General features: G+C 40.6%; 2 long non-coding RNA genes across 2 annotated transcripts in view; one reads left to right on the forward strand and one right to left on the reverse strand.

Moving 5' to 3' along the window:
- The first annotated feature begins 844 nt into the window (after nucleotides 1–844).
- The window catches only part of LOC114672804 (uncharacterized), a 29,393-nt gene continuing 16,661 nt past the window's right edge, over nucleotides 845–13,576 (forward strand). The window contains exons 1-2 of the long non-coding RNA XR_003723298.2: nucleotides 845–1,679; nucleotides 2,275–2,458. This is a non-coding gene — a long non-coding RNA (uncharacterized LOC114672804). The remainder of the gene's footprint in view (nucleotides 1,680–2,274; nucleotides 2,459–13,576) is intronic.
- LOC144334714 (uncharacterized) lies at nucleotides 9,262–11,399 on the reverse strand. The gene is made up of 2 exons (XR_013404863.1): nucleotides 11,249–11,399; nucleotides 9,262–10,079 (listed from the first exon to the last, which is right to left on the reverse strand). It is a non-coding gene; the product is annotated as an uncharacterized LOC144334714 (long non-coding RNA).

The raw sequence follows: 13,576 nt of genomic DNA on the forward strand, positions 1-13,576 counted from the left end.
TTTGTCTTAAGGCTGAAACCATCGTATTTTATAAGCCCTTTTCAGCTCCTGAAAATATTTCCCCAAATATAAGTTTTATGAAAGCATCTTTCAGCATTTTCTTCTGAACTGCAACCCAAACAATGCCTAAACACCTTTCTAATATAATAAAATGTTGTTGGGAAAAAGCCTTGTTAGGGAATGGCTTTCACTTGGCATTAGTGTGAACGACTTGGCATTGTCAACATGGGTGGTGTTATTTTAAATACAGAACATCCTGCACAGTGATTTTCATTGTAAAGTCTGTGATGTCAAACTTCAATAAAATTTCTTTCTGGGAATTGAACCTGCAAAATGTACACATGGCAAATGTCTTTTATTCAAACAGCTTTAAAAACAAAACAAAACAAAAATCTCACATTTGGATCATATACATCTGTTATCCCATCTGGTCCTCATAACAACTATGTGAAGCAACTAAGTCAAATTTTATAATTCACTCATTGTACAGATGCAGAAATGGAGGCATGGACTATAATAAGTAAGTGGCAAAACTAAGATCAGAACTCAAAACTCTCAACTCTGGCTTTCATGCTTCTACACATGGCATACTGCCTCTCCAGAGGGACAATACAGAAATGGTGATGAAGTGATTTCTCATTTGCAAGACTCAAAATATACACACTTGGTATATACATAGGGTGAGCCAATATTACACCCCTGGAGTTGAATATTTTGTCAATAAGTTTCCAAATGTTACAATTCCATAAAGAAATGTCTATGTTTTGCTTTTAAATAAGATATTTTTTCCACCCATTAATACACTGTTTTGATGGTATCTCAGAGAACTTATGTGTGGGATTTTAGAAAAAAAAGAAAACAGGCATAGATAATGTGAATTTATTTAAATGTACATAAAACCGAGGTTTCTAACTTCTGATATGGACCTTTTTAGAATCCCCATATAGATAGACACCAAGAGATACAGGAATTTCTGAAATTAAATGTAAAATTTTTTGAGTATAAATGTTTTCTGGGAGGATCTTTTGGTTTCATTGGACTTTTAAAGGAGGTTTGTTTCTTGAGGAACCATTACTCTGATAGACACCAGAAATAATTCCTCCTATCACCCACCAAAGCAGCCCACAAAGATATCTCCATCTCCTGAGCTTTCAGAGAGTGTGCTATCTGTCTGGCATGTTTATTTGGGACCCACTGAGCTTTGCTTTGTCATTTAACTGTTATACGTAAGAGGGACTTCATCTCAATAATCTGTTTCAGAGTACACAGAACCGTTTTGTGCCTGTACTAGATGCTTAAGAAATCATAGATTTATAAATGTTGACTTTAAAGTCTCTGATAACTAGGGTAAGAACCCATGAGGACTGTGGGATCAAGCAATGCTTAATTAAGGTACTTAGTTGGCAAATCAATTCTAAACACAAAAAACTAAGTAACAGGTATGATTATCAAGCTATAGGATAACTTTAAAAATAGCCCCACTAGTGTATCGTAACCTAGATAATTGTTACCATTTCAATGTGATTCCTTTCCCCAGTTATGTGTTTTTTCAAAGATGATGCTTGTATTAGTCCATTTTCAGACTGCTGATGAAGGCATGCTCGAGACTGGAAAGAAAAAGAGGTTTAATGGACTTACAGTTCCACATGGCTGGGGAGGCCTCACAATCATAGCAGAAGGTAAGGAGGAGCAGGTCATGTCTTATATGGATGGCAGTAGGCAAAAAGAGAGCTTATGCAGGGAAACTCCCATTTTTAATACCGTCAGTTCTTATGAGACTTATTCACTATCATGAGAACAGCATGGGAAAGACCCATCCCCATGATTAAATTATCTCCCACCAGGTCCCTTCCACAACATGTGGGAATTATGGGAGCTACAAGATGAGATTTGGGTGGTGACACAGAGCCAAACCACATCATTCCACTCCTGGCCCCTCCCAAATTTCATGTCTTCACATTTCAAAACCAATCATGCCTTCCCAACAGTCCCCCAAAGTCTTAAGCCATTTCAGCATTAACTCAAAAGTCCATAGTCCAAAGTCTTATCTGAGACAAGGCAAGTCCTTTCCGCCTATGAGCCTGTAAAATCAAAAGCAAGGTAGTTACTTCCTAGATACAGTGAGGGTATAGGCATTGGGTAAATACAGCCATCCCAAATGGGCAAAATTGGCCAAAACAAAGGGGCCACAGGCCCCATGCAAGTCCAAAATCCAGCAGGCAGTCAAATCTTAAAGCTCCAAGATGATCTCCTTAAACTCAGTCTCACATTCAGGTCACACCGATGCAAGAGGTGAGCTCCCACAGCCTTGGGCAGCTCCGTCCCTGTGACTCCATTCCTGACTGTTTTCATGGGCTGGTGTTGAGTGTCTGTGGCTTTTCCAGGCACATGGTGCAAGCTGTCAAAGGATCTACCATTCTGGGATCTGGAGGACAGAGGCCCTCTTCTCACAGTTCCAGTAGGTGGTGCGCCAGTGGGGGCTCTGTACCCTACATTTCCCTTTGGCACTTCCCTAGCAGAGGTTCTCCATGAGCACCCCACCCCTGCAGCAAACTTCTGCCTGGACATCCAGGCATTTCCATACATGCTCTGAAATTTAGGAGGAGGTTTCAAAACCCCAATTATTGACTTGTGAAGGCTCAACACCATGTAGAAGATGCTAAGGCTTGGGGCTTCCACCCTCTGAAGTAAAAGCCCAAGCTGTACCTTGACTTCTTTTAGTCATGGCTGGAGCAGCTGGGTTGCAGGAGACCAAGTCCCTAGACTGCACACAGCAGAGGGACCCTGGGCCTGGGCCACAAAATCATTTTCTCCCTCTAAGCCTCTGGGTCTGTGATGGGAGGGGCTGCTGCAAAGGTCTCTGACATGCCCTGGAAATATTTTCCCCATTGGCTTGATGACTAACATATGGCTCCTTGTTACTTAAGCAAATTTCTGCAGGCAGATTGAATTTCTCCTCAGAAAATGGAATTATATTTTCTATTGCATTGTCAGGAAGCAAATTTTTGGAACTTTTATGCTTTGTTTTCCCTTTAAATCTGAATGCCTTTAACAGCACCCAAGTCACCTCTTGAATGCTTTTCTGCTTAGAAATTTTTTTCTGCCAGATACTCTAAATCATCTCTCTCAAGTTCAAAGTTCCACAGATCTTTAGGGCAGGGGCAAAATGCCACCAGTCTCTTTGCTGAAATGTAGCAAGAGTCGCCTTTACTGTAGTTCCCAACAATTTCCTCATCTCTCTCTGAGACCACTTCAGCCTGGATTTCATGTCCATATCCTTATCAGCATTTTGGTCAAAGCCATTCAAGTCTCTAGGAAGTTCCAAACTCTCCTACATTTTCCTGTCTTCTGAGCCCTCCAAACTCTTCCAAACTCTCCCTGCTACCCAGTTCCAAAGTCATTTCCACATTTTCTGGTATTTTTTCAGCAGCACCCCACTCTACTGGTACCAATTTGCTCTGTTAGTCTGTTTTCATCCTGCTGATAAATACATACCCAAGACTGGGAAGAAAAAGTTTAATGGACTTATAGCGCCACATGGCTGGGGAGGACTCACAATTATGCCAGGAGGCAAGGAGGAGCAAGTCACATCTTACGCGGATGGTGGCAAGCAAAAAGAGAGCTTGTGCAGGGAAACTCCTGTTTTTAAAACTATCAGATCTTGTGAGACTTATTCACAATCATGAGAGCAGCATGGGAAAACCCACCCCCATGATTCAATTATCTTCCACCTGGTCCCTCCCACAGCTACAAGATGAGATTTGGATGGGGACACAGTCAAACCATGTCAATGCTATTAGCTCTACATACAGTCTATAGGACTTCCTCATTAGGACAGCCACGGAGGGTCTCAAAAGGGCATTAATCAGCATGACAAATTACTACGTTCCCTGATGGAAAGTGCAACGATTTTGCTGTTTCAAAATCTTAAGTCTACCTTCAAAGATGTAAGGGTTTTTTATATATATATATATAACAATATGTATGCAAAAATCAGTTTTGTGCTCCCTGAATATAAATCAACGAAAGGACCTGTAACTTGTATGCTGAGTAGTAAATCACTGGGATAGGTAAACAATCTCTTATTCTTTCAAGAGACAGTGCTTACTTGGAGGCCTAAATACTGGGATGCTTACTTTAAAAATAATCTATGGTTTGCATTCGTGGTATCAATTTAGTTTTACAATCCAGTATTTGAGCACTTAAAAAGCATCCAACTTTGTGCTATGCACTGAGGGCACAAAGATTGCAAAGACTAAATTCTTATATAAACGAAGCTTGTATTTCATTCAGTCAAAGAGTTATATATAATCTCAACATGATGATATACATGGTATTGTAGATTTATATGCCAGGTAGACAAGAGACTCATGACCCAAACAGGGACAACAGGGAAGGCTTCCTGGAAGAAGAGACATCTGAGCCCAGACTTGGAAGAAGAATAAGAGCCAGGTAAGTAAAGGCCAGAAGGGCACTTCAAGCAGAGGGAAGAGCAGGAGCAAAGGCACAGTCTTGTACAGAAAACAGCAGTAAAGGAGGAGGTTAAGAGTTCGGCATTACTGAGAAGTTGGCCTGGGGAACTGCAGGGCATAGAGGGGCCGAGCAGCAGGCTGCAGGGTCAGGTCATGGTGATCTTGAGCCTGAGTCTTGGGACCTTGGCCTTTGTTCTATAGGCAACAAGAAGTCATCTTAGATAGGAAGTGACATGATCATATTCGGACTTTGAAAAGATGATTCCATAGTTCAAGATAGTCCAAGATCCTACAAGCCATGGCTATACTTAGTTATGTATCCTGACTAGCAAAATGCTGGATGCATATTATTTAAAAGTCACCTGATCCCACCTAATACATTTAATAACCTGTGACATCATCTGGAGTCACTCTGTCCTTCAATCTCCAGATAATACGGGCTTGAACTTCCATTCCACATCCTGCAGAAAGTCCAGTGTCCCAGCCAGAGTTCTAAAAGACCCTGGGTTGCTTATGTTCTCTGAGTCTAAGCTCTTCAGTGACTTAATTTGTTCAGTTAACAAATTGTTCAGAAAGTTCCTTCTCTGTTCTGTTGCCATATCAACCCAGGTCTAGGACTGGGCTCCTATCTATGATTTTCATCAAAAGCCACTCCCACAAGGTGTTAGTGTGTGCCGCAGATGTTACTGAAGGATCAGGGAGGTGATAGGACTTACAGTGCCAAAAAGGTAAGCAATCCAAAATTGCATATTGGATATTCTTGTTTGTCACCTTGAGCCCCAAATTTCCATGGCACACCATGTGGCTCTGCCCTCCTTTCCACCTTGCTGCTTCACAGCTACTTCTCGTCCCTGACCTGACCCTGTATTTTCTGTCCACAGAATACAGAGCGATGCAGCCATCTGTAGCCTGCTTCCCAAACTTGGCTCAGGACCTCCTTTGGCAGATCCACAGATTTTCTTTCCTTTGTAGCTATATAGAAATTTCCCTTCCCGGGGCATTCCTAGCCCTCCTACCAAGGCAAAAGAAGCTACAGTTGGTTTCGGTTTTAGATAATCTTTTTCCACCCCCATTTCACTGGATTTCTGAGACTGAAAGTTGCATACAAACTGGTGTGCCACTTTTGGTGAACTGACACTATTAAGTAGGCCCATTGAAATATTATCTGTCTCATAATGGAGACAGTTCACAGAGTACTGGGAACACAGTGCCTGCTGCAGGGGCGGGAGAAGAGAGGGAGAATGGCACATAGTCTCTGTTCCCAGCATAGTCCTCCGTGGAGGTTAGCGGATCCTGACATACAGGAGGTTGGCCTTCTTTTCTGAATGGAAATAGGCACTGGGGCTAATGTCTGGGAAGAGGCTGCTGTCTGTTTCATAAGCTGTTTGCTACTATTTGGCTTCTATTCTGTAACATGCATGGATGCATTTCAGAGACTCACCTTATTACCTAACATAATCCTTTCCTCAAAGTTTTGGCTTTAGGAGGCTTTGTTTTCCCAAACAGAATCCATTTCTGTTTTTTTTTTTTTCTTTATCTTAAAGAGTCACAAGTTATTGTTGAATTTACAGGCTTACTATGAGAGCAATTGTTACTCTGTGGGTGACTTAAGACATTGCTGAATGAGGTCTCCTTCCTGGTAACATTAGGCGGCCCGCTTTCTGCTTCCTCAGTGGGGCCTGTTGCCTCCTGTATCAGACAATTATCAGAGACTCAGTGACCTTCGGGTTCCTTTTAACTCATAAATACCAGGATTCTAAAATTTCTTAGGGAAAGTAGTGTTGATAGTTTTCCAATATTTTTAGAGACCAGACAGGTAACAGGGAAAATATAAAGCAGTTGGATAGACAGAATATGCTGGACCCTGCCTAAAGCCATCATATTTCAAAAAAATGATGCCATTCATACAAACATTCCTCCAGAGACCATGACAAGATGATGACAAGATGATGATGCCAAAATATGTCCCTGGAAAGCCTTTACGTTGAAGGTAGAAAAGAACTTCCTTTGAACGGTTGAAGCCTTTGAACTTTTGGGGGGCTGGAAGTCATGCTCTAGGCTCTTCTTTTCTTCTAAATCCTGACTTCTTTCGGTTAGGGAGAAGAGGCATGACTTTTCTCCCACTTTCCATGCAGCCTCGTTTTTTTTTCCGGCCGTGCTGGGGTTGTGCCGATCATTCCTGCCCAATCAGGGAGGCAGCCAAACAGATATCCCACAGGCAGAGGGCACAGCTGAGATAGGAACTGGTGAGATTCTCCTGGATTAAGAGACCATCTACAGGCTGAATTCCCCCCACTCTGGGGACACAGCCTGTGCACACACCCCCTGTGATGGACTGAATCTGGAGTAGAGCTTTCTTTCATCCCTACTGGCTTAGCTCACATCCTGGTCCATCTACCAGGGCCACTACCAGTCTCCTAATTTATCTCCCTGTTTTCACCCTTGCTTCCCTGCTGTCCATTCTAAACAAAGCAGCCAGTGTGAGCCTTTTAAAATTGGATGTCGTTCTATTGCCCCAAGCCCACCAAAATTGTCGTGTCACTTAAAATTCTGAGTCCAAACCACAGCTCTTGAAATTGACATCACTTGGTCCTTGTTCTTTTCTCTCCTCCCACTCTGCCTCTGCCACCCCCAGCTACCAAGGCCATCTTGCTGCTGCTTAGAGGAATCAAGCATGCTCCTGCCTCTGGATTCAAGTATTTACTATGCCACAGTGGGCTTATACCACATTTCCACTAGGTTCTCTGCTAAGTCCTCTCTTCGGAGAGCTACCTTAACCACTTTATCTAAAATAGCACATTCTGCCGTTCTCTAGTCCCTTACTCTACTTTGTTTATCTTTATAGATCTTATCACTGCCTAACATATAAATGTCGGGTTAGTGCCTGACTCCCAGCTAGAATGAGCATCATGAAGGATGTGGCTCTGGCCCGTCATGTTCTCACTGGTTCCTCAGAATTCAGGACAATACCTGGTACATAGCAGGCACTAAACAAATGAATGAGGTAAAGACAGCACATGTAGGGGGTGTCTGTGTGTGGCTATAAGGAGGGACAGCTTCTGATGGGGCTGATCCGTAGATCCTTCCTCAATTTTGTGAAAAGTTTAAGAAATGTTTGCACTTCCTGTAACTGATGTTTCATCTAGGATGTGCCAATTATAAAACTGTTCTGGAACCTTTTAGAATCTGTTAATTCCCCTGAGGTCTGAGGAGGAATGCCAGTTGCTATCTAGTTATCTGAGATTACCTTCCAGCGTTTAGAAGTCCTGCTTAGGAAACCACAGGGCTACTTGTTTGGGGTCAGGCCAAAAGGCAAATTCCCCTGGAACTTTAAAGAACTAATCCTCAGCAAATCTCACATGTAAGTGGGTAAATTTAAGGAAACATAAACAATGACTAAGGGTTTAAAATATACTCTCTGCCCTCAATCAACCAGTAGGCAAGAAATGCCTCTGAATTGAACACTGTAACATGAAATGTTCATGCCTGAAATCTAGCATTCCACATTTCCTAGATTGTGGGCCAGTCATATTTGCTGAGCTTGATAAATCCAAAGAGCATGCTATACCTTCTAGAGTGGTATAAGGTACAGTCTGTCTTCTTACCCCCACTAATTAAAAAGACATTTATGAATAATTGAACTTAAACCAATCACCTGCATTCTTTAATCAGCAGAGGGTCACACACGAGGCTTTCTACAAAGCTCATAGGTGCAGGAGGATTAATCAACTTGATTTTTTGAAGTAAAAAAAATCAAATGCTAGCATTTCAAGGGGAGATTGATCAAGGAACACTTGCAAATGGAATTTTAATACACGAATACGGATCAAAATCAGATCTCCGAATAGACATAAGGATTTTTACTTTAAAAAAGATGAATCATGATTTTTTTTTTTTGGTGCTAGAGAGGGAAATAACAGTTGTTGTTTGAATGAAGCACTTTATATGTGTTGCCTCTCTCTTTTATGAGAACTCTGTGGAAGTAGGTGTTGTGATTTTCAGAAGAGGACAGAAGCTCGGATGGAAAGCAACTTACTTGTGGCCACAGCTTGATTAAGTAGTGGAAAAATATCCAAACTTATATCCACTTACTGCAAAGCTGGTGAGATCAACATCTCAAACAAAATGCAACATCTCACTTATTAAGGACTCACTGTTGAGCTTTAAAATATTTTTTGGCTGTTTCTCTTTCCTTTTATTTATTTATTTTTCTCCTATTCTTTCGGATCCTCTGAGTCAATTTCAAGGTTTAATGCCTAATTTAATTCAGACAATTGGGGCCATTGCTTAGAAAAGTTTTAGGTGGAATATATCTAAGACTCACAAAAGTTTTAGCCTTATAAATGAATCTCAACACCATCTAAGAACTGACGAGGAGACAGAATCAAAATGATTTTACTTGTTACGTCCTTTCCTGTCCTGTCGCCCTGAGGTATGCCCTCTTTAGCCGGGTGTTGCCTGTTCTCAGTCACCTACAAGAAGGAAGTGCTAGGCTAACATTCCTAACAGGAGCTTTGACTTCTGTCTTTTTCATGGGAAGGGTAGAGAGGGGAAATTTGAGAAGATAATATACTGGCTGTCCATGGTGAGGCACTAACTGTACTAAATATGGCAAGAAAGGGAACATCTCAGTTTTTCAGCCTGAAGAGTCCAGACCTGGGTGGCCTTACTTGTTTCCTAGAAAGGGGTGACTGAGTCATCTTCAGTGATTCAGTTGAGAAAAGGAAAAAGAATTGAATAAAAGCTTTTATAAAAGGTATCTAGAAAAAGGAAAGGCTCACAACAATTATCTCAAAAATAAACTTTTATTTAAATGTACAGTTCATTAATAAAAAAATGTTTATCAACAGGTCATCAGGACTCTGCATTCTAACATGTACCTTTAGAATGCTGAAGATCCTGAGCATGATAATTTGGTTGTATGTGCCAGACTCCTGAGGCATTACATGCTTTTAAATCACGTTTTAGTATCAAGTGACATTTAAAAAGAGCAAGATAGTTTTGTCAAAGCCAGTCATTTTGTTCAAAAAATTATCTTCCTCCTTGCATGTGTGTAAATTGAGAAATACCCAAGTCTCAGGGGATAGATTCCAGAATACCTAAGATCCAATCCTGGAGTTACAGCATCATTGAGTTACAAGCCACAGTTCTTCCTGTCTTTTTGGCCATGTTTCTCCCTATAGGAGAGTCTTGAAACTTAAGATCTGTTGTGGTACAGCTTGTTTCCTCCCAATATCTTAGGAATGAAGTTGCCTGCTCATAAATTCCTTTAGGGGAATCTTTATTATTTTCTTTGCAATCCAACAATCTACTTCTACTTCATTTGGATGGCCAAGGAAAATAATTCTGGAATGTGTAGCATCTTGAAGGCATAACAAATAGCTGAGCTGATCTGTGCTGACCTAATAAGGTAGTACCAGTGGTACACTTCCATTACACCACCATATTGGATGCCAGCCATAATAGGCATCGGAGGAACTGTTGAAGGATCCTCACATCAGTAGCAAAGGGGACTCAGCAAACATGCAATGCACCATCCAGCTCAATCTTTGCACAGTAAGCACATAGGATTTGGAATCACACATTGTTTGTAGCCTCAGTTTTTACCTGTGTAAAATGGAGATACTTATTAGGGTTGCTGTAAGGAACAAGTAGAAGGCTTGGGGACACTTACTTAGTACAAAATTAAGCATATGATAAGAATTTAAAGGAGATTTTAAGTTCTTTGGCAGCCATCTAAAGACTATGCAGGCTCCGAAACATTTGTTTCCATCCTAGGAGGTAGTCAAAAGAACTGAGGCAGAAACATCCCATCTATGTTTCTAGCGTTTAAACCATGCAATCTTTTAAGCCTTCTTAACTATGCAAGATGCTATCACTCCTTAAATATCAGACTTAGCTCTCTTTAGACAGGTGTAGAGGAGAACACTTGGGTCAGCATCTAACACATTACATTCATCACAGATAAAGGTACCTGTGACTTTCTCTGGTAAAGTCACTTACCGGTTCCAGTGTGTGACAGTAAATACAGACCTAGCATTGATGTGATATTCAGTAGCGACATCTGCCCTGTACATATTAGATGCCAGACACTGTGCTGAGCTTTTCGTGTGCATCTCACTTAACACTTACCTTGTCACAGTGAGACAGTCCCCATCATCTCTACTTTACAGGGGGAATTAGTAATTTGCCCAAGGTACCACACACAAGACACAGAAGTCTATGCTGTTAACTACATTGCCTGCTGCTTCTAAACAGAACCACCTTGCCACACATCTGACTTTTTCCTTAAGCGCAGTGAAGAAAAAAGCCATTTTTGATATGCCGTGAGGTAACCTGCAGAGCACAAACTTCCCACCCGCAGCTGGTCTCACTCCTGTCTCAGTGTTTTGACACTGAGATTTTTACGGTGAGATTTACAGGAGAACACTGGGTCATGGTCCTACTTTGCTCTTTTTCTCAGATTAGCCAGGCTCAAAAATGTGAAACAGACTCAGGAGACATGACAGAGAGAAGGAACCCCACTGTTATCAGTTCGTTAGTAGCTTATTTATCTATGGATCCCTAAGTTTCATATCTAGAGCCTCACTGGCAAAATGCATTCAGCTGTCATGTGTGAAGGTAGATATGAAAGGGATATGCAAAGACGCCTGATAACCTTCACATGTAACTGTTTTGAGCTAAAAATCCTCCAGGCTGGATTAGAGAGAAATAAGTTCGAAAAATGCTATTGTTCCATCTTCAAATTCATTCCCTCCGTATTTGGAAATAAGTACCTTTGATGATTTTTCTACTTTTATATATTTCTGAACTCTCATAGTTTAGGTCCATGATATGGCTGAAGCATGAATGTACAATTTTTAGTTGTCCCAAGGAAAATCATACTTGTTAGGATATTTACTCGAGTAGTTTTATAATGTTACAATTCTGGAAGAGAAGAAAAGTCATTATAAGTCCCTTCCGGCCTTAGAGAATACATAATACCAAAAATACCTAAAAATCTTTTATTTAAGAAAGTGAAATCGCTTGATGTGCCCTCCCACTCTGGTTAGATGCTTAATAGACCACAGCAGACAGTGCACCTCGGGGCTAAGTGTGCAAGAAAAGTACACAAAAAGCAAATTATAGGCTCAGGTACTGTGAGGCATAAAACAAGAATCCATCAATCCGTGAAATCACTTGATGTGCCCTCCCACTCTGGTGAGATGCTTAACAGACCACAGCAGACAATGCACCTCAACCAGGGCTAAGTGTGCACACTTGGCCAGCAGCCACCAACAGAACGTGCAGCAGCAGCAGTTAGCGCTGACGCAACTATCGCTGCTATTGCCACCATCTCCCCACTAACAGGGCTTGCAGAATGTATAATACCACATGGGATTATATATATGTGGTTTTTAGGCACTGCCTCATTATCCACAAGAAGGGAAGCTTCTTTCTACTCTTTCACTAGTTGCTACTCCTACTTGTTAGGAGTTTGATGTATCAGACCCTTTTGAGAAATGTCTGTCACAACGACCTTCAGGATAAAACAATTATGAAACTGAAGGGCTCAGATTTGGGGATCAAGATTAGCAGGTGGTACTCATTGTACTTGAACTTAAATTAGCAAAAGTATATCTGCTTTTTGCAAGTTTTTGCCACCATTGAAAGCAAAATGTATAGCTTTCATTTGGATTCAAAATAATAAATTGTTTTACTAGGGCAAGATTTCACTAGTAAGAATTCTAGGAAATTATTCCAATTAGATTATATAATAGAGTTAAGTGACCCCTAGAATCTTTAGGTTTGGGGTAGAGATTCTTGAATGGTAGACTTTAAGTTGGTCTCCCATTTCAACAGTGTTCTTAACTGAAGAATTAGTCTTTTAATATCCTATAGTTTGCTATTTAAAGCTTGGCTTCTCATTTTTGCGAAGGGCTATTTGACTTCCACAGATATAAGATACAGAAGCAAATGCCAAAGTGCAAGTCTCAATTTTTTTTTTTTTTTTTTTGCCTCGTATTCATCAAGAACTAGAGAGGCAGGGATACCTAGGCTTTAAAACACCTACTAGAATGTTTCAAGGGAACTAGTTGAACAACTGGGACTACTTTTGCCAAATAGATAGCTTGCAAAGGGCACTTAAAAATTTGGACAGAGGAACTTGGCTGGATTTCTTTAGCAGAGGCCACAAATCTGTTTATTCACCTATCATCAATCTTTGTGGCAATTCCTAAAATTTCTGGAGGGTCCACTTTCACTTTGTGTGACAGGCTCATCTAACTCCAAATATTCTCCTTTAGTGTGTGGTAAGCTTCATATTTTACCTCTTAATTATCTTCTACATTAAACTCTAGAGACACAGGAAACTTACCCTAACACATTTCACATAGAATTCAGGTTCTCGTTTGGGTGATAAAGCCAAGGCCTCTTATCATTCATGCACTATTATTACAAGTTGTATTGACTAGTAGTTTAGTCATATAACTATTTTTTATTTTTATAAATTTTTTTTGTAGAGACAGGGTCTCACCATGTTGCTCAGGCTGGTCTCGAACTCCTGGCCTCAAGTGATCCTCCTGCCTTGGCCTTCCAAAGTGCTGGGATTATAGGCGTGAGCCACCATACCTGGCCCCCCAGTATATTTATTCTTATTTCAATAGGAATATCTAGTTACTTTGTTTCTACAAATGAGTTTGTACCTCTTAGGTACAATGAGTTGTACCTTGGCTTCTTATTGGGGAGGACATGGTAAAAAAAAAAAAAAAAAAAAAAAGAGATGTTTTAGACTCTTTGAGGGTTGGAAATTTGTACCCAGAACATGAAAGAACATACTAGGGACAGGAATTCAAAAGATGATGATGATAGAGAATAATGCTTTATTTGCCAAAACAAACTTTGGGCCTTATAATTAATACTGTATAATCGTTATAATGGGGAAAGCAATAGTATCAAACTTCAAGCTTCTAAAGGGAATTTGGTATTATTCCAGTTAAAAAAAAAAAAAAAATCCATGTTTTTTTGTACCATAGCAGGGTCAGAGCAGCATTCAAACACTGAAATGGCTTTCAGAGTTCATGTTGAATGCTAACCTACTTACCAAATAGGCACTTCAGCTACTC

Source organism: Macaca mulatta, chromosome 15 (genome assembly GCF_049350105.2).
Source record: "Macaca mulatta isolate MMU2019108-1 chromosome 15, T2T-MMU8v2.0, whole genome shotgun sequence".
NCBI classification, from domain to species: domain Eukaryota; kingdom Metazoa; phylum Chordata; class Mammalia; order Primates; family Cercopithecidae; genus Macaca; species Macaca mulatta.